This window comes from Populus alba, chromosome 11 (genome assembly GCF_005239225.2).
Source record: "Populus alba chromosome 11, ASM523922v2, whole genome shotgun sequence".
Taxonomy (NCBI): Eukaryota; Viridiplantae; Streptophyta; class Magnoliopsida; order Malpighiales; family Salicaceae; genus Populus; species Populus alba.
The window spans coordinates 5,793,977-5,816,099 of record NC_133294.1 but is presented as its reverse complement, the minus strand read 5'-3'; positions in this window follow the sequence as shown (position 1 = coordinate 5,816,099).

Below are 22,123 nucleotides of genomic sequence, written 5' to 3'. Positions count from 1 at the left end.
GGGACTTCTTCTTAATCATAGAGAACTCTTACTATAAAAGACAATAAATGATCATAGAGCCATGACAGAAAAAGACAACAGTCTAAAGAAGAGTGAGCCAAAATATAATAGCCACTTAAAGAGATAAATCTTGAAAATATATGTTTTGTTAGAGAATTGTACTAACAAACACAAAATAAGAAAAAATAGCTAAGAGTAGCCATATAAAGATATACAATTGTCAAAGAAATGATGATTAAAGAGATGACAATGAGATGCTATTAGTAAGTCATGACAAGATGATTCTTCATTAGAATCTAAATTTCAAGAGTTATGAGACTTTCAAAATTAAAAAGGAGTGTTGAAAATAATTTTAAATTTTAAAGTATCTTTTAATTCTTCTCGATATCTCCTAGGTGCATGTAACTTTTAAAAATGTATTTATTTTTTATGTTTCTTAAATTATCTTAGACTAGTATAAATATTTGTGTTCAAATATTGTATTTAAGTCCAAGTCTTTGTGGACTTATTTCATGTTGTTTAACATCTCTAAGCACAATTTTTTATGATAATCATCTATATTTATCATTCATATATTTCACCACAATTCTTTGTCACCATGTCATATGAACATATTCCCAAGAAAGATATAGCATGGAAGATGTTTAGAAAGAGATAAGGAAAATTGATTTGAAAAATTGAAGCAAATACAAAGTAAGACATATCAATCTTACTTTGAAAGGAAAATACATATCAATCTTCTATTACCCAATCTATATCAAACAATATATGATAACCCTGAATTGATGTTTCCTCATGATGTGAATTTCTTTTTTCTTTTTTCTTTTTTCTTTTTTCCTGATATAGAAACACTAAACTAAATTAGCTCAATATTGATTGTTGTAAATCTCAAAGGTAGCAGAATTATAATATAAAAATAGTTTACCAAAATGCTTGTCATTTGATGATATTGTTTCCTCACTAGAGTAATTATCATGAGACTAAAGTACAATTAGAAGATAATCTATAATTCTCTTCACTTTCAAGAATTCAGAGTCCATATAAATTTGCCTAAGAAAAATATAACAAAAGTCAAATACATGTTAACCTATCAAGATCCAATTCCACCCTTTTAAAATCATTTCCACCACGAACTCTCTCATTTCTCACTACCTAATGTAAACATTATTTTTCTCTTCAAGCATCCTATTTTTCAAGTACCCTTCATATCTATATATTCTTTTTATCCCAAACCAATACCTTTTTCTCAAAAATCATTCTATTTTCTACTAATCATATACTCATTCTCATTACACCACTTATACTTCCACAAACTTTGATAAATTACCACAAGTAATATTACCCATGAATACCATGCCATTATGTTAATGTAGATCGAAATATCACACATGGAGAATAACTTGATACATTTATAGACATTTAAGCAAATAAAGGTTATGTCTTGTTGCTACCCAATTTTTGACCCAATGTTTTGATATATTTTCAAAAAATCCAAAAATTGAGAAAAACAAAGAAAATCCAAAAATATGTTTTTTATATATATTTTCGTCATTTTAGCATTTTCAACGTCGTCTAAAAAAGAATTTAAATTGTTAAAAGATTTTTCAAACGCGTTCGACTTTTCACACGTTATTTTTAAATCATTGATTTTCCACATTTTGAGTCGACGTTGATATTGCTCGTTTTCAAAAAATACAAAAAAATAAGAAAAATCAAAATTTACAAAAAAAAAGAAGTTGAGGGACCAAGTTGAAAAACCTAGCAAAAGTTTTCCTATAAATACCATGCTAAACTGATTTTTAAGGGGGGGCTAATTTTGGGAAACACCAGAAAATACAACAAAAAACCCTAAACCACAAAAAACCCTAAAATCCCTCTCTAACCAAAGGGAGCCGCCGGAGCCCCCCACCCTTTGGATTTTTTATTTTTTCTCTTCTTCCTTCCCCAGCCACAGCTCCCCACACCCAGCCAAACAGCCCCCAAACCCACCGGTTTATTTTTTTTTCTTCTCCCAGCCGACACCAACCTCCCCTGCACGCCGGCCCCTACTTCTTCTCCCTTACCCGGCCAAGACCTCCTCTGATTTTCCACAGACAACCACTTTTCTCCTTCCAGCTTCTGCCACCGATCTATCCTTCCTTCTCCCAGCACCGCGACCGGCGAGCCTAACAGACGACAGTAGCAAGACCCACGGACAACGGCAGCGGGCGATCTTCCATCTTCAACCGGCGACAGACCCACGGTCTTCTTCATCTCTTCACCACCGGCCACCGAACAACAGCTTCAACAGCCGCGGAGCAACCGCCCGATTTGCCACCCGAAGCAGAGGAGGAGAAGACGAAACCCAGCACCCACCGAAGCCCATAGCTCCTCAGCTCAGACCGGCTTCTCTCTCTCAGCCACCGTGGACAGATCCGATCTCCTCAGCACCGCCACCGGACTCCTGCTTCAATCGACCACCGACAGCTCCTCCTCCACGACCGATCTGCCACCGGAGAAGAAGAAGAAGCACATGCAGATCTGTCGGAAAGAAGAAAAAAACCGAAGCAGATTTTAAAACCAAGAACACAAAATAAAAATCAACTGCCTGTTGTGTGCGTTTTTTGTTATTTTTCAGGTCACAGCATCATCGCCGGTGAGGAGGAGAAGAAGAGAGGAAGCCGTGGCTGATCCCCTGCTTTTTCCTCACGGCGGCGCGTGAATCCACGCGCCGCCAGTGACGGTGGCGCGTGGAACGACGCGCCACCGCTGTTCCAGCAGCTCCAGAAGTCGTCCTGCCACTGTTCAGGGGTGTTTTGGGGTCATTTTTGTAATTTCCGAATTGTTTAATGTAATATTTATTTAGTATTGAATTTTTATTTGTATTTTGTAAATATGGATGTAAAAGAAAAGACAAAAAAGAAAAGAAAAGAAAAGAAATGAAATGAAATAAAAATAGTGAAAGTGAATGTGTGTGTTTGTATGTGTTTTATTTTTTTATATATATATTTTATTTTTTAATGATAAAATTGCAGATATTAAAGAAGAATTTAATATTTTGATTGGATCACGGTTAAGAATTATTAACTTATACGTAAGTGATATTTCTAATTTCCGATGAAAAGACAATTATTAAAACTTCTTTAACACGTCAAAACCACGAAGCAGCTTACCTCAGGTAAGGTGCGTTAGGGGTGCTAATACCTTCCCTAACCACAACCAGTCCCTTACCCGTGAATCTCTGACAAGACCAGTACATCCGGTTTCCTAGTAGCCCGAAATCAATTACTAGGTGGCGACTCCAACGAATCAAATTCAAACAAACAACAACAATGAGAGAAAAATCGCCAGCCGATGCCGCGCGCTGATTTTTTTTTGGGGTGCGACAGAATGGCGACTCCACTGGGGAAGGTATTTTTTCGATTATTGGACTAAGCTTTGTGTATTTGATGTGTTTAAGTTTTTGCATTTTTATCTTTTTGTTAATATTTATTTCCATGCATTTTATAGAATTGTCTCATGCATCACCTGTATTTATTTTTAAAAGCACACACAAGCTTCTAGGTTAGGTGGGGAACTAGCGATCTGCCCTAAGACTATTGGTCAGGGTTCAGATGCGTGAAACACCCAACTCATATCTGAGTGCCTGCTTGGTAATGGTGGGTATATGTGCCTTAACCATTCCTTGCAACGCCCCCATACTGTCTTTACGAAGAACGTCACTGGGCAGATATGAGACCCTTTTGAGACCAGATAGAAAACCTACCCATGTTCACATAATGAATAGAACCTGTCCTTAGGTTGTATGTGCTACCGTTTTTTGCATAAGGGCAAACCCTTCTTGAAGCATCTTGAATTCAAGACTTGTGGGTGACACATTGGCCGTTGCTCCGAAAATTTTCATTGTAGAGTTTGGTCAAAAATCACGATTCTTGTCCATCATACAAGAGTTACGACCATATTGTCACCTCTCGAAGGGTGAGTTCATCATATAGATTACATGTTCATACATTTATTATGCATGTACCGGGCTGAAAGGTAGGTCCCCCACGCAAGTTGTGCTACACGTGATTGGAGAAAAATGACGGAGGTGAAGAAAGGTGTCAGATAGAGGCTCATTATCAGATTAAGGTTGAGAGCATCAAAGGTGAAACAACTAGACTCAGATCTGCTCGAACAAGTGTTGAGCATCAAATGGAAAGAGAATGTCTGCACAGTCTTCTGTGGGAACACTGTTTGTTCACATCCAATTGAAGATGTACCTCTCATTTTCAGTCATGAACAACATCAACAATGTCTTTAGTCATCAACTAATGACAACTCTGGTTCTTGTCTAGTTGCACTGTTAAATATCATCGCCTCCACATCATCTAATGGAACCAAACAACTACTAGCCTCATGTACATGTGCATTAGTCTGCTTTGAAGTTACCCCAATTATGAGCTCAATTCCAGCACAAGATGTTGGTCCAAAAACCATGATCAGACGCTGAACTTCTACGCGGTAGAGCTCTCTGTAGAGATTTATTTGGTGGATCTGCCAATGAGAAATGCAAGAGGGGATTTACTAATTGCATATACTACAAATATTTCTCTCCTCAGTTTCAGTACGAAGAAACTATAGCAGGTTGGAGAGCCAGACTTGGTTTGAAAAATATGAGCAGGCATCAAACTTCAACGTAGCAGAGCTCTTTCGGTAGGAATCTGTTTGTGGATCCGCAAGTGGGAAATCCAAGAAGGAATACAGTAGTTTCAGGTCATCTATGATGTTCCTCCAACAATGTCAGTATTAAAAGGCAAAAGTAGAGAAAAGAGACATGCCTAGACTGAAAAACATGAAGAATACTGAAACTTCAACAGAGCAGGACTTCCTCTATAGGTGTTTGTTTGCTGCACTGTCAGTGAGAAATCGAAGAGGGACAAAGAAGTTTTGGATTCATCAGGTGCTCTTCCAATAGAGACAATGTGTGATTCCACACGTCGGTAGTGGCGATACTACAAGTTTCTGGGCGCTGCCAAGATTACCAAGCTGTTAGAAAGTTTTCTAACAATCCTCAACCAACCCTAGCAACATTGGAAGATTGAAATAATGTTATGAGGATTTGCCCAAGAATTGAACAAGCTATGAAGAGAGAAAGATTGAAGGATCTGTCATGGATTCTAGAACAATGAGGAGAGGTAAATCATGGAGATGACTTTGACGGTGTGAACCCTTAATTATGTGGTATAGCCAGGTCTCACGGCAGCATCAATTGCCCAAATATCTTTGCCAAGATGGGACATTCCTCTGCCGTTTAAGTTGTCGACCAGCATCCGCAAGATTCCAGAATTTTGCTTGACTCCGACAAATTCCCATGCAACCACCAATTTCTCAGTGGTATAATCCAGATAAGAGATGTGATGTCATGGTGGGGTCCTCAACATTTCAAGTGAACAGTTTCAAGAATTGCAAGAATGGAGTCTGAAAGTTGGTGAGCAAGAGACAGGTGGAGTCGTTGAAGAAGGGTGTCACTGTCTATATTGTTCCCCGAACAACTCAGGATCACATGTGATCGAAAATGCTTTGCTAAACACAGATATTGCTAGAAAAGCTGATTCGAGAATGGTGATGAACAATCAATCATATTGTTATGGAATTCTGCATTTTGTTTTGGGATCACATCTCATCCTTCAACGAAACATGCCTTGCTTTTGTCTCTTTGTTGTTTTGAAATCAACAGATGTTTAACATTTTATTATGACAAAATATTTTGATCAAACTCCAACATGCAATAAAGGTTAATCAATCCGGAAGATTAAAAGTGTTTTGATTACAGAAATGACTCTATGCTTGAAAATGACATGAGGTGACCAAACAATTTTGAACTCATACCTCCTGAAACTGAACCACACATCATATAGCTAAGTTTTAACAGTATGCATAATGACATGTAGTGGATTCGGTAGTTATGGACTCGTGAATCATGATTCTTACAAGTCCCAATCATTACACTGGATGAGGTCAAAATTTATCGGTTTTAACCAACCTTGCTTGAAATGAGAAAAGGCCATCTTTGATATCCCTTCACTTTCTAAAGATTATATCCCTTGCAGTCCCATTTTGAGCCTGGTAAAATATTTTCTTTCAAAAAAAGAAACCCTGACTAGGATCACACCCCATACTGGGGGCAAATGAGAGATATTTTGGAGACATTGATATAATTAATGGATAAAGGGGAAGGCTTAGAACAAAGGTCCAATGATTGAGAGAGAGAGCTAAAAGAAAACACATAGACTAGGGGCATATGAGAAATTTTTAAGGAAGGCTATGATGAAAAAGAAGAAGAAGAAGAAGTTGAAATTGCCTTCACTTAAAGACAAGTCAAAGATAAAGGAAGGAGAACGCCTATCAAGTCTATGAAGAGCAAAAGAAAGTTCAATCAAGAAAAGGCACAACAAAAGTCAATATCAAAAAAAAAGAGTTGATGAATATTTGATGTTGATCCTAGTTCTTTGAAACCCTCAAACACCTTTTGAGCCTTTGAAATTCCTTTCTTCTACAGCCATGAACCATAGCCTACATTACGTGCTTTTAAAAGCCCTTTTTGATCAAGTAAGCAATCTGAATCGATAAATGGCGCTCTCGAAACTTGAAGAGCTTTTCCATAAGGGTCGTGACTTCATGAATTAAGCTACTGGTTATTATGCATGCTGATAAAATAAATGCTAAGAAAAGAAACAACCTTTCTTGATAAAGCCTAAGCATCTAGTCATTTGAGATTCACAAAAATATCACCTCACCACAAACCATCAAAAGATATACCCAAAATCAGAGTTTAAAGTGGACGCAAAGAACCATGAAAAAGTCATTTTAAATCTTACAACGGGTCATTTTTGTTTTCAAGATACAAGACAATCAAATGACTGCATTGAATAGTGTGTTGGGTCTTTGACCAAAGGAGCTCGAATTTCAAAAATAACTTTTCAAAAAAACTGATATCTCTCTGATTTCATTTCAACAATTATACTTGAATAGACATGATCGTTGAAATGTTGAGATTTGATTCCAGAACAAGAAAGATTTTCAAACAAGAACATCAATTGAGTTTGCAAAATTCTTGACAAAAATGACATCAACATTTCTCGACACTCCTTGAAACGTTGACCACCTGGGGGTAATACAGTGGGCCCTTAAAAGAAAAGCAAACAATATCCAGATCAGCTGGGGGCAAAGAAAGAATCAGAAGATGAGTCGTCAAAGTTCGTCAAAGTTATGTTTAACATCTGACGATGATAAAGAAAAACCTTCTTGAGTATAAACCGATGAGCGAACCTTCAGATCATTTTAGGGGCAATGTTGTTCAAAGACAATCCATGATCTAGTGCATTTCAGCAGCAATTGACGAGCAACGCTACACTTGAAGGATATTTTCATATCTTCATCTTGGGTTACCCTGTAAAACATGGCTATGACTCCTGACAGATGTTATCGGGTGAATGCATTTGAATGAACATTGAACATATGCATACCACTAAGATTGACTATGGGACCATCTATTCTGAAGCTCAAAATGCGCACTTCACCGCATGAATATGGGTGATAACATGAACATCATTGATGATGCCAAAGCAGTTATTTTCACGATCTGATTTGACAAGCTAAGAGGAATACATATACTGCAAAGAAATACATCGTGCTTACAATAATGAGTTGTTTACTGCAAAGAATGAGATGCATGTCGGGATCACGCGGCAGTTCCATGATTATGATTGACCACATATACTTGAATGATGTTTCAACTAGAGGCAAGTTCATGACTGATTAACAATCTTGATGGGTGTTGACATGATGCACACAATCAATCAAAGGATAATTCTCAGAAGAATCCAAGAGAGAAAATCCTTCATAATGAATCAAGCAGCACCACACTTGGGGGCAGGGTCAAGCTTGATGAACGATGCGAGCAGTAATTGTCGAAGACCGCCTAGGATGGGCACTGCATTTACAGCTGAGTGGATGGCTAACACATGAATGAGCCAATACATCGGAAGAACAAAGAAAGCTTTGGGATACAAACAAGGGCACCCTATGACGATGGAGCATCAAAGAGGGGGGACCTATATTTCAAATCAGGTAAGGATGCATGCATATCATCTAAAAAAAAAAAAAAACATTTGCACATATTTTTGAATTGTTAAAGGAAAATCTATAATGAAGTCCAGCAAGATGGTGGAAAGAGAAAGAAGCATTGTGGTGATGATAAATAAAGAATCAGTTTTGATCATGGAATAAAAGGACGATGGGATGAACCCTACCATTAGGAAAATCCCAAAGAAATGAATAGATCAACCTTGCAACCGGGAAGCCTCGAGTTTTCAACCCTTGCAGTCAGGAAACACCGAGTTTTCAAACCCCATGATCGGGAATTATCAGGAAGCACCAAGTTTTCCAGCCCTTTCTTCTGTCATCCCTTCAGAACTTCACCAGGTAAGTCCTATTTTTCACACTTGTCATATCACATTTTTTTCCCATCTGGGTAGGTCGCCCATCATAATAAGACCGTTTTTCATATTTTTTCCATCTGGGTTGGTCACCCATTACAATGAGACCACACTTCATATTTTTTCCATTTTTGGGTAGGTCACCCATTACAATGAGACCGCACTTCATATTCTTTCTATTTGGGTAGGTCGCCCATCACAACGAGACCGTTCATCATATTTTTTCCATCTGGGTTGGTCACCCATTACAATGAGACCACATTTCATATTTTTTCCATTTTTGGGTAGGTCACCCATTACAATGAGACCGCACTTCATATTCTTTCTATTTGGGTAGGTCGCCCATCACAACGAGACCGTTCATCATATTTTTTCCATCTGGGTAGGTCACCCATTACAATGAGACCCCACTTCATATTTTTTCCATTTTCGGGTAGGTCACCCATGACAATGAGACCGCACTTCATCATATTTTTTCCATCTGGGTAGGTCACCCATTACAATGAGACCACACTCCATCATATTTTTTCCATTTGGGTAGGTCACCCATTATAATGAGACCGCACATCACATTCTTTCTATTTGGGTCGGTCACCCATACAATGAGACCGACATTTTTCTAGGGTTCGTCACCCGTACAATGAGACCAGCATTTTTCTAGGGTTCGTCACCCGTACAATGAGACCAACATAGGGTTCGTCACCCGTACAATGAGACCAGCTTTTTTCTAGGGTTCGTCACCCGTACAATGAGACCAGCACCAGGGTTCGTCACCCGTACAATGAGACCAGCAGCACCAGGGTTCGTCACCCGTACAATGAGACCAGTAGCATTAGGGTTAGTCACCCGTACAATGAGACCAGAATGAGGTCGCCAGATGGGATCTCATGTAGCTTTGGTTAAAGGGAATCGCCAGATGGGATTTCAGGGTGACCGAGTTACACATATTTTCGTTCCAATTGAATGAGGTCGCCAGATGGGATCTCATGTAGCTTTGGTTAAAGGGAATCGCCAGATGGGATTTCAGGTTAACCGAGTTACACATATTTCGTTCCAGTTGAATGAGGTCGCCAGATGGGATCTCATGTAGCTTCGGTTAAAGGGAATCGCCAGATGGGATTTCAGGTTAACCGAGTTACACATATTTTCGTTCCAGTTGAATGAGGTCGCCAGATGGGATCTCAGGTAAACCCAATGTGTGGGTAGGTCGCCCGTGAAAATAGACTATTGGGAGAGTGTGGGTCGGTCGCCCGTGAAAATAGACCAGAGTGAGTGTGTGTGGGCAGGTCGCCCGTGAAAATAGACTTGAGTGAGTACGTGTGGGCAGGTCGCCCGTGAAAACAGACTTGAGTGAGTATGCGTGGGCAGGTCGCCCGTGAAAACAGATCAGTGTGAGTGTGTGGGCAGGTCGCCCAAGATAATAAAATCATTTTCCTTTTGTTTTCTTTACCAAGCTTACTATGCAAAATTTTGAGGAGTTTTGCTTCGTAAGCATTGTAAAGAGGGGGCATCTGTTGCTACCCAATTTTTGACCCAATGTTTTGATATATTTTCAAAAAATCCAAAAATTGAGAAAAACAAAGAAAATCCAAAAATATGTTTTTTATATATATTTTCGTCATTTTAGCATTTTCAACGTCGTCTAAAAAAGAATTTAAATTGTTAAAAGATTTTTCAAACGCGTTCGACTTTTCACACGTTATTTTTAAATCATTGATTTTCCACATTTTGAGTCGACGTTGATATTGCTCGTTTTCAAAAAATACAAAAAAATAAGAAAAATCAAAATTTACAAAAAGAAAGAAGTTGAGGGACCAAGTTGAAAAACCTAGCAAAAGTTTTCCTATAAATACCATGCTAAACTGATTTTTAAGGGGGGCTAATTTTGGGAAACACCAGAAAAATACAACAAAAAAACCCTAAACCACAAAAAACCCTAAAATCCCTCTCTAACCAAAGGGAGCCGCCGGAGCCCCCCACCCTTTGGATTTTTTATTTTTTCTCTTCTTCCTTCCCCAGCCACAGCTCCCCACACCCAGCCAAACAGCCCCAAACCCACCGGTTTATTTTTTTTTTCTTCTCCCAGCCGACACCAACCTCCCCTGCACGCCGGCCCCTACTTCTTCTCCCTTACCCGGCCAAGACCTCCTCTGATTTTCCACAGACAACCACTTTTCTCCTTCCAGCTTCTGCCACCGATCTATCCTTCCTTCTCCCAGCACCGCGACCGGCGAGCCTAACAGACGACAGTAGCAAGACCCACGGACAACGGCAGCGGGCGATCTTCCATCTTCAACCCGGCGACAGACCCACGGTCTTCTTCATCTCTTTCACCACCGGCACCGAACAACAGCTTCAACAGCCGCGGAGCAACCGCCCGATTTGCCACCCGAAGCAGAGGAGGAGAAGACGAAACCCAGCACCCACCGAAGCCCATAGCTCCTCAGCTCAGACCGGCTTCTCTCTCTCAGCCACCGTGGACAGATCCGATCTCCTCAGCACCGCCACCGGACTCCTGCTTCAATCGACCACCGACAGCTCCTCCTCCACGACCGATCTGCCACCGGAGAAGAAGAAGAAGCACATGCAGATCTGTCGGAAAGAAGAAAAAAACCGAAGCAGATTTTAAAACCAAAGAACATAAAATAAAAATCAAACTGCCTGTTGTGTGCGTTTTTTGTTATTTTTCAGGTCACAGCATCATCGCCGGTGAGGAGGAGAAGAAGAGAGGAAGCCGTGGCTGATCCCCTGCTTTTCCTCACGGCGGCGCGTGAATCCACGCGCCGCCAGTGACGGGTGGCGCGTGGAACGACGCGCCACCGCTGTTCCAGCAGCTCCAGAAGTCGTCCTGCCACTGTTCAGGGGGTGTTTTGGGGTCATTTTTTGTAATTTCCGAATTGTTTAATGTAATATTTATTTAGTATTGAATTTTTATTTGTATTTTGTAAATATGGATGTAAAAGAAAAGACAAAAAAGAAAAGAAAAGAAAAGAAATGAAATGAAATAAAAATAGTGAAAGTGAATGTGTGTGTTTGTATGTGTTTTATTTTTTTATATATATATTTTATTTTTTAATGATAAAATTGCAGATATTAAAGAAGAATTTAATATTTTGATTGGATCACGATTAAGAATTATTAACTTATACGTAAGTGATATTTCTAATTTCCGATGAAAAGACAATTATTAAAACTTCTTTAACACGTCAAAACCACGAAGCAGCTTACCTCAGGTAAGGTGCGTTAGGGGTGCTAATACCTTCCCTAACCACAACCAGTCCCTTACCCGTGAATCTCTGACAAGACCAGTACATCCGGTTTCCTAGTAGCCCGAAATCAATTACTAGGTGGCGACTCCAACGAATCAAATTCAAACAAACAACAACAATGAGAGAAAAATCGCCAGCCGATGCCGCGCGCTGATTTTTTTTTGGGGTGCGACATGTCTGACTACTTGAATTTGTTGATTATATACATTAAACAATCATATCATTTGAAAACTTACTAACCAATGGCTCTACTATACATAATCATTTTATGTCATTTCAATCTTATTACGCACCACCATATTGTATCTTGTGCTAGAGCTTCATTAATTGCCTAACATTGATCCAGTGATCTAAAAAGTATGATTTTAGTTGAACTCTTAATTTTCTCAATAATTACACATCGTTTCTTAGTAAAATTTTTTTTTTAAAAAACTAGTACCTATTAAATTAGTATTCAATTCAAACTTATTTAGCCTAAATGAATACCTTTAATTATTATCAATTCCACACAAAATATATTTTTGATAATTTTGAACTTCACCATAAAATTGACAAAAACAATTAATTGGTAACCATTAAATTATCTATCATTTCATTTCTAGCACACCTAAGTTACAAAATTACACTCAATTCTATCAAGTGATAAATTCAATTTATCTCTTCCAAATTCTAAAAAAAGCCGTAAAAAACAAATCATACACTAATACAAGAAAATTATCATTACAAAACAAGTAAGACACTTAAATATACAAGACAAATATAAATACTACAAAATAATTTCAATAAATTAAATTAAAACACAAATGGATGGGTCTGCTTACTTGGTAGAGTGAACCTTGATAATAAATGAAATCAAGAAAGGGAAGATTATGCTATTAGAAAGATGTTATGTAGCCATTAGCAAGTTGTGGAGAAAGACTAGTTATAAGAGTTTGTCCCGCTTGATAGGTGAATCTACTAATCCAACGGCTTGAAATTTAGTTCAGGCCAGGTAAGTTGAAAAAAAATGCTTTGACAAAAGTGACATTGTTTTTTTTTTTTTTTTTTTAAATAAAAAAAGTTTAGATTAATGTAAATCAACTTGGGGTCAAACTCTTTGCCTGCAACTTGTGTTTTGGCCCCAGTAAATCCCAAATAAGGTCTTATAATTATTTTACCCAAGATAATTTGTTTAAAAGTGTTTTTTAAAAAATTATTTTTTTTTTAATTTTAAATTAATACTTTTAAATTTTTTTAATATATTAATATCAAAAATAAAATTTAAAATATAAAAAAATATATTATTTTAATATATTTTTAAATAAAAAATATTTTTTAAAATAACTATCATTGTCAGGCTATATACAAAGTGTAGAACACCTCACTTTGAAATCTATCTTAGAATTTGTTTTATTGGTTGAATTACAATAATAAATAAAAGCATGCCACACTTTTCCAAAACCACGAAGTACGAGTTAAAAATAATTTTTGATGTCCTTTTCCCTTCTAGTTTTGATTTTATATTTGCTTACAATCTTAGAAAGAGAGAACAAGTTCATGATTTCGGTGTAATTTAGTGTATGGTTGAGATTTTTTAAAAAATATTTTTTTATTTAAATAATAATATATTAAAAAAAAAAAATTATTTTTAATATAACGCTTTTAAAATAATTTAAAAAAATTAAAAATATTAGTGTATCGAAAACACGGTTTGATTATACTCTTAAATACATCTTTATTATAGCAACTGCAATATATGATTATTCCCGCTAAATTCATAAAAGCAATGTAAAAGTTTATGAAAGTGTTTTTAATTAATAATGATAGATTTTGCTTTTTTAAAGTATTTTTTTATTTAAAAATATATTAAAATAATATATATTTTTTATTTTTAAAATTTATTTTTAATATTAATATATCAAAATAATTCAAATTTTTTTTTTTTATAAAAACAAATCCAGTTCAACAATGTGCCATACACTCCTTATATATCGCTTGCTATTGTGTTTGAATTACCTCTTGTCTTAATAGTTTATTTAATAATATTGTTTTTGTAAAATTGACTCATTTGAAACAGACAATTAATGTCATTTAATCGTTTTTTTGAAGTGAACAAGGATTTTTAAATAAGATAAAAAATTAAATTCACTAATGATAACAATTTTTTTTTTTTTAAAGAGCCTTAATTAGATGATCGAACAACTTTCTCTCTTAATTAAATAATGAGATGCAATCACTTTTTTATGAAAACCTTAACCTTAATTTCATTGCTAAAACAATTAAAAATGTTTTAAAATCTAGACCAAATTATAATATGACTTCCATCCATATGATAATAGAAAAATATTTTTACTTTCACGATTCCTTAAAGATATGCAACTCAATCTATATTTATATTTATATGTGGTTGTAGTTTCAATTTTCATTTTCTTTGAATTTTTATTCAAGATGTTATGGGGTGATCTTTTAGATTTTATTAAGACCTTATTTGTTTTATAGAAAATAAGTTTTTAGAAATCATTTTCTAAATTTTCTTGTATTTGTTTGCAATTAGAAAAGTTTGTTATTAGAAATCACTTTTTTATTAAATAAAAATTTGGTTTGATTTTTAGAAAAAACAATTTATTTTATTTTAGAAAATAATCATCTAGTGTGGACATCATCTTAGATTGTCAATTAAACATGATGTTGACTTTAGTTGAATCATATTCTTCAAGCATATGCTATCATCAAGCTTTATGGAATTGTTAAGTCATTCAGATAAGCAACAAAGACTCATTGTTGTATGCTCAACGTCCTTCTCAATGAATTCCTCTTAACCCGTCTAACTGGATTATAAAAAGAAATGAATTGTCATCATTAATGATATTCTTTTATATCACCCATATTCATGTAGTGAAATGCAACTTGAATCAATAGGCTTCAAAGTATATTGTCTCACATTTAGTCTAGGTGGCGTAATTTATCCAAATGCATCCATGTGATCATATCTTTCAAGTGTCATAACCAAACTTCAGAGGGTAAACCAAAATTTTAGACATAAATATGCCCCTTAAGTGCATCGTTATTCTCAACTATTGTTGGAGTTCACTCAATCATAGACTGTCTTTGAGTAACATTGCCTTCAGTTGATCTAAATGTGCTCGTTCTTTTGTCTATCAATAGGAGGCATTTGTTATTGCTAGATGCTAAACATAGCTTTGATGGATTTCATTGGGATAATTTTTTTTATCCTCAGTTGATCTAAATATTATTTACATTCTTATCTTGGGTCCACTGTATTACTCCTAGTTGCTCAACTATTTAAAGAGTGTTGAGAAGTATTGATGTCATTTTCAACAAGGATTTTGCAAACTCGGTCTATGTTTTTTTTTTCTAAGAATTTTCTCTTGTTTTAGAATCAACTCATACCTTTTCAAAAATAATATCTATTCAAGTCTAATTATTGAAATAAAAGTTAAGAGATGTCAATGTTGAAAGTTTTTTTTGAAAATCAAGCTTTATTGGTCAAGGACCTAACACACGTCACTTAACACATGCAATCATTTGATTGTCTTGTATTTTAAAACAAAAAGCAACTCGTTGTAAGTTAAAACAGTTTTCCTATGATTCTTTGTGTCAATTTTAATATTTGATTTTGGGTCTGACATTTAATGGTATGTGAAAAAGGTGACCTTTCTGTGGATTTTAATAACAGGAGCTTTGAGCAAAAACTTTAGGTCCCAATGAAAAGTTCATGATTTCGGTGTCATTTAGTGTATGGTTGAGATTTTTTAAAAAATATTTTTTTTTATTTAAAAAAATATTTAAATAATAATATTTTTTATTTTTTTAAAATTTATTTTTAACATAGTGCATTAAAATGATTTAAAAACATAAAAAATATTAATTTTAAAAAAATTTATATTTTTTCAAAAAACACGGTTTGATCATACTCTCAAATACACCCTTATTATAGCAACTACATGGAGGTAAATTCAAAGTATGATTATTCCCGCTAAATTCACAAAAGCAATGTAAAAGTTTATATGGAAGTGTTTGTAATAATGATAGATTTTGCTTTTCAAAGTATTTTAAAAATTAGGAAGAACAAGGGATTTGAATGAAAAATTCAAGAAAACAATAATTCTAAAAATAATAAATTGATATATTGTTAAATCAGTTCAAGAGTCCATACATCCATTTCTATAAATTTGTTGATCATCGAAATAAAATAAATATTCTTTCACGTCAAGCACATAAATTTGACACCCCTTAAAACTGAGGCAAATCAATGAGATTACGAGTACATTAATTATAAAAAAGCTCTCTAATCAATTTCTTGCCACCAAGTGAATGTAATATTGAAAGCAATTTTCATTCAATCAGCAGTAGTCTTAGGAATAAAATCTATGCATTTATTCTAAGCAAAACGTTCAAAAGATTTGATAATTTAACTTAGTTTATTCTTTCCTAATAAATCAAGATGAGAGACGTTGCAGCAATCAAATTAATTTCTTTTACTTTTTACTCTAGTTCCTAGCAACAATTACAGATTGAAAGAAATTAGAAAGCATACATGCCATCTCAAAACAATTCAATAACTTGAATAACAATCAATATCATAATTCTGAATAAGAAAAAAATAAATACTTGAATATGAAAGAATTACAATGATAACATTACTTCTCACAACTTATTAATGGAGATGGTGTGTATCCCTCTTGAAACCAAATTTAGGAGTTTAGTTTATAGTTGGTGGAAAATTAGCAAAAGCATAGAAGAAAGGAATTTTTTTGGACCCTGTTTCAGTTGTGTTCTGCTTTATTTATCCACCCATTTGGCTGCTAAATTTCTTGAGGATTATTAGGTTAATTAGAAGTCTTTATGATATTTAATTCGTTCCTTCTTTATCTGGTCTTTAAGGTTGGATTAATCTCTTAGAGTTAGTGTTGAAAACTGATTTTACTACTGTCATATCTCTATTGTAATACTAACTCTGTTGTAACTTAGACTTTGTTTCTTGCAATATCCGACTATCCCAGTTGTATTCATTCATTTATGGTATGTTAGATGCTTTATCTAAAAAAAATTTGGGTCCTAAAGCCCATCATTTTGATCTCCAACTCTCAGCTGTAGTAGGATGCTTAACACCGTTGGTTTCCTGATTAGATTAGAAAACCCATCTCGTCCTCTAGATTGCATCCAGAGTTTGGCCTTCAAAAAGATTTTATCTAACTTGGGGTCCTTCATTAAAGTTGTAGTCCTGGATGTGTAGATTAATTTGTGCTTTTGAATCTCCTGATTTCGATATCGAAAGCTCAAGATATTCTCATTTGAATATTTAGTATGAAAGCAAAAAATCATGTTGCGAGTAAGATTTTACCCGAGTTTGTAGGTTTGATTAGAGATCCAAATAAGATTGGGTTTTTACCCATAATACCTTCCTGAAAAGCTTAACATGTGTACTTCAACTTAGCTTAAGCCCACGTTCTCATTTGAGAACTCTAACTTGATGAAAAATCTATCATAAAAAGCTAGGTCTGGAACATAAAATGCAGAGTTTTTTATTTTAAGCAATTAATTCACAAAGTCTCTTAGACATGCCAAATTCATAATAACTTTTAATAAACTCAAATAAGCTTAAAATACATTAAAAATCATAGTGTGAATAAGTGAAAACATATGTATATTTTACACATATCAGCTAGCATTAGAAACAAAGCTGGAGGTGGATTGTTAGGTTGCCCACAATGAAGAAGAACTCGAGGTTGTTAATGTAGAAGATTGATTTGTGTGTGTGATGATTGAAATGGAACTAGGTAAGAGGAAAAACATGTGGGTATTGGTTAAAATATGATGGAAAAAAGGTTAGGGATAATGGTGATTTTTGGTAAAGATTAGTGGGAGGGCTGAAGAAGTTGAATGGTAGACTGTCTGTTCTTGTTGGCTAACTAGCTGTTTTTAGGTATAATGGGGGCTATTGAGTATGTTGGTTGTGGTCATTGGGCAGAGGGTAGTGGGTTGTGCACAATGATAGTCTTTTTTTTTTTTTTTTTTTCCTTTTTGTGTGCAATAGATAAGTTTTGGTTTAATGGTTTAAGGTTTTTTTTTTTTTGTGTGTGTTATATGGATACGAGGAGAGTATGTGTAGGTATTGTTTTTTTTTTTTCTAAAATTCCCACTCTTTAATTGTATGTGTAACCACCTATTTATAGGTAAAAAGTTTCTTTAGCTTGAAGGCAAAGCAAACCAAGATCAATAATTGGATTTCAAAAATAAATCTCAACCATTCATTTGCTAACTTGGAGACAAAGAAAAGGAAAATAAACCATTGGATTAAGAGAATGATTATAGATCATTTGATTAAAAAAGATGGGTTGCTTGGTGAGAGGGTTTTCAATTTTCAAATTGGTCCTCTCCTTTCCACAATTACAATTAGATCACTAAAAAATTAAATGTATCGTTTTTTAATTTTAAATTATTTGAAAAAAACATCGTAAATGATGCAAATATGTCAAAAATATATTTTTGAGTCTTATGTTGTTTTGTTTTTGCTATTTTTATTTTTTTTTCAAAACTTTATAAAAAATTCAATAGAAACGAAACTTGTAAAAAGATAAAGCAAACAAAACATTAGGGTTGGTCCTTTTTTTTCAAATGACAATAATTACTAGCTAAGAATAATTTAACTTGTCCTTTCTGTTGTAGTTTTAATCCTACATTTGCCTTTAATTTTTTTTTTTTTTATCAAATGTAAGAAGTATATTAGATCAAAAAGAGCAAGACGAGCCTGCAATACAAGTTGGAAATCAGCAGAGTTCAGAATATATACATACAAGCAAATATGGAGTAAACTCCCCATAGACACAAAAACTGAAAATCAGCGGAATGCAAGCTGAAAACCAGAAAAGGGAACAGACTCCCTTGAACGAAGAAAATAATAACAAAACAGCTCAGCAGAGTAGCTGACAATTTCCTCAGCAATCAGCACAACCAAAGCCCAAGCTAACCATCTGAAAATCAACCTGAGAGCAACCATCGAAGCCAGCAGCACAATCATCCAGCAAGGCAAGGAAGACGTGCACATAGCTAAGCCATGAAGAGAACTACCAGCATTAGCATGCAAGAATCGGTGGACAGCTACTCAACTCCGTGCAGAACAAATGCAACAATGAGAAGACCTTGAACCAATGAAATCCCAACAGCTACTTCATCATCCATAAGCCTTTCCATGCAGGGATGATAGAAGCATTGCCCAAAAGCACTCTCCTAGGAAGCGTCCAGGACAAAAATAAACAGAACACAATCAATCCTATGCAGACGCCCATGCACGTCCAGACTCCAGCCATTGAAGACCGAAACATTCCTAGCCACAAACTTCTTCAATCCTATGCAAACGAGCAAGAAGAGGTTAGGTTAGACCATGATGGGACAAGAGACCCAAGTATGCACTCCAAACTATTATTCAGAATGCAACATTGTAAACCAGGGGATCTTTTTCATGAAAATACAATATAGTGTAGAATAGTATATGAAATTTCCTGAAAATAGCCTCAACTGATTTTTCAGAATTGTTAAAAATTCTCCTGTTTCTTTCCTCCCAAATCAAATACACAAGAACGATTAGAGAAACTCTTCACATTCTCGGCTGTAGGCCTTTTTTCCTGTTTTGCAAAACCCGGGTGGCTATATTTAAGGAACACATATTTCTGTGTAGTCGGAACCAGTGCCTGGCCTTTCTCCATAGAGGAGACGACCAGTCACAATTGAAGAAGAGATGAGCATAAGACTCTTCAGCATTTTGACAAAGAGGGCATATAGGATCAGGGGAGAGAAAATGAAGACGATCTCTCGTTTTCAGCTTGCCTAAAATTGCCAGCCATAAGAAGAAGCTATGTCTTGGAAGAGACCATTGCTCCCAGACTACATTTGCCTAATAAACAGAATCGGCTTTATGTATGAAAAAATCATATGCATTGGCTGTAAAGGAACATTGATCAGATTGCCAGCTTGAGAGCAACTGTTGCACTAGAGCAACCCCTCCACAAAGGCTAATCAATTTATTACGAATCGAGAAGATAGATCAACATTTGCCTTTAATTAATTAGAGGAGAGAGAGAGAGAGAGAGAGAGAGAAGGTAGTGATTTCTTATGGTTTATTTACCTAAGTAAATTTAAAAAAAGTGTAACTAGTTTTACCAAATTCATAGAAGAAAAAGGGGGGGGAATGTAAACAAAACTGTATAGCTAATGCTTGGGGAGCCCGTGTGATATCGTGGTAATAATTATTTTTTAAAGTATTTTTTATTTGAAAATATATTGAAATAATATTTTTTTTTTCTAGGATTTATTTTTGATATTAGCACATCATGATGATCTAAAAACACAAAAAAAAATTAATCTAAAAAAAATTAATTTTTTACAAAAACGCTTTCCAACTTTATAAAACAAACAAGTCCAAAGTGTTAAGAGAAATATAAATTATATCTTGTGGCTTCACCTATAAGAGAAATATAAATCATATCTTATGGCTTACCCCAAGATTTTGAAGTTAACAATCATGTAAGTTTTTAGTGGTCTTGAGGTTTGTGATACTCGAAAATAATGATATTTGAAGAGAAAATTCAGAACCTGACCAGCTGAAGTACACCCCTCAGTATCCAACAGTCCTCCTCTTTATTATTTTTCTTGTGTCCTGAGACTTCAGAATGCATTTTCATCATATTCACTAAAGTTGTTTTTAAAAAATAATATAAATTATATTTTGAAAATTCATTTAAAATTTTATGTTTTTGAGTTAAATTAGATATTTGATATGATATTAGAACTCTGATAACCAAATGGTCACGATTTTAAATCTCTTTATTTATTTAATAAATTATATAAACTATAAATTGAGGTTTCATTAATTAATTTCAGTTTTTGGATTGATTTATATATATATATATATATATATATATATATATATATTAAGAATAAAGCACATTCACTTTGTGTCACATAATATGATAGGACTAATCGTATGATCCAAATAATAGTGTCAACATCCTACATCTTATACATATCCCACATGAGCTCTGCATCACGTCCTGTAGTCGAGCACAAACTGTATTAAAAATATAAAGGTCAATAAAATTATATGCCATTAATTGCAATATGTTTGTGGGGCCAGACAGGATGTTGCTCTGGGAAAATTTACAGGCAGAAAATGGACTTTAATAGACTACAAAAGGATACCGTATGCTGCTGTGACGAGTTTCAGGTTCACCAATTTCAGGCCCCTACCATCAGACCACAGATCAGCTATTCCAGCCCACAGATATGCATACCTGTTTCACACGTGCCACAAGCAAAGGGTCACACTACGGTATAAATAACTTTTTGACAATGTGTCATGGACGGCTCCTTTCAGAGTTTCAGTTCTCCTTTTCACGGTCCCATAATTCTAGTAGGTAGGGTACCGATTTAAAACACCTTTCCACGGGAGGAAGAGTAGAGTAATGAGATTGATGGCTCATGAAGCTTTAACCACAGCTATTAAACTCAACCTCGTCCCACAGGTCAATTCAGAAACTGATTAATTTTAATAACTAGACTAATTTGGGTAATGTGAAAAATCAGTAAAGATAAAAAAAAATCAAATCTGGTTGAATTAGTGAGTCGACTTGTAACCTAGACAATCCAAGTAAATCTTGACAAAACCGAAATTAATTATTGTTCAATTATATTATGTTTTCAATTATTGATGGTATATGTTCAATTAATTATTGTTCAATATATATATATATATATATTATATATATATATATATATATATATGTTCAATTATTGTTTCTTTTTTTTTTTTTACTAAAGCATAACACTAAGGAAAACCCTATTATTCACATTATAAGCAACTCTAATCAATAAATTTTTCTTGTAGTTTCCATATAAATGAGTGACATTAATATTTATTAGTGGAAACGATAGCATGTAAACCCTCGATTGCAACTTCAAATGGCTAAAATACTCTCTTTTTCAGAGATTGCTTAATTCCCATTAACCACTTTATGATCATACTTAACAATTGTACTTGTATTTAATTTGAAAAGACTCTTTATACAAATCAAATAATTAAATCTAATACTTTCTGTTTAGCTACCCATATCTTATTATATGAGACATCATACGAAAAATCCCTACAAATAGTAGCTTGAATGGTAACAATATTTAGTACTTATTTTGTCTTTGACAATGATTAACATCACATTAACAATAAAATCATAAGTCAAATCTAAGTATGCCCATGCATATTTATTATGTTGAGACATGTACGAGGTTCTTTTCAATTTAAGACCTTAAATGAATCACAATTCTTATGATACTATCCACACACAATACTATTAACATGCTGCTTTGTTATACGTACATTATAGCAGTACATGAGTTATGGTT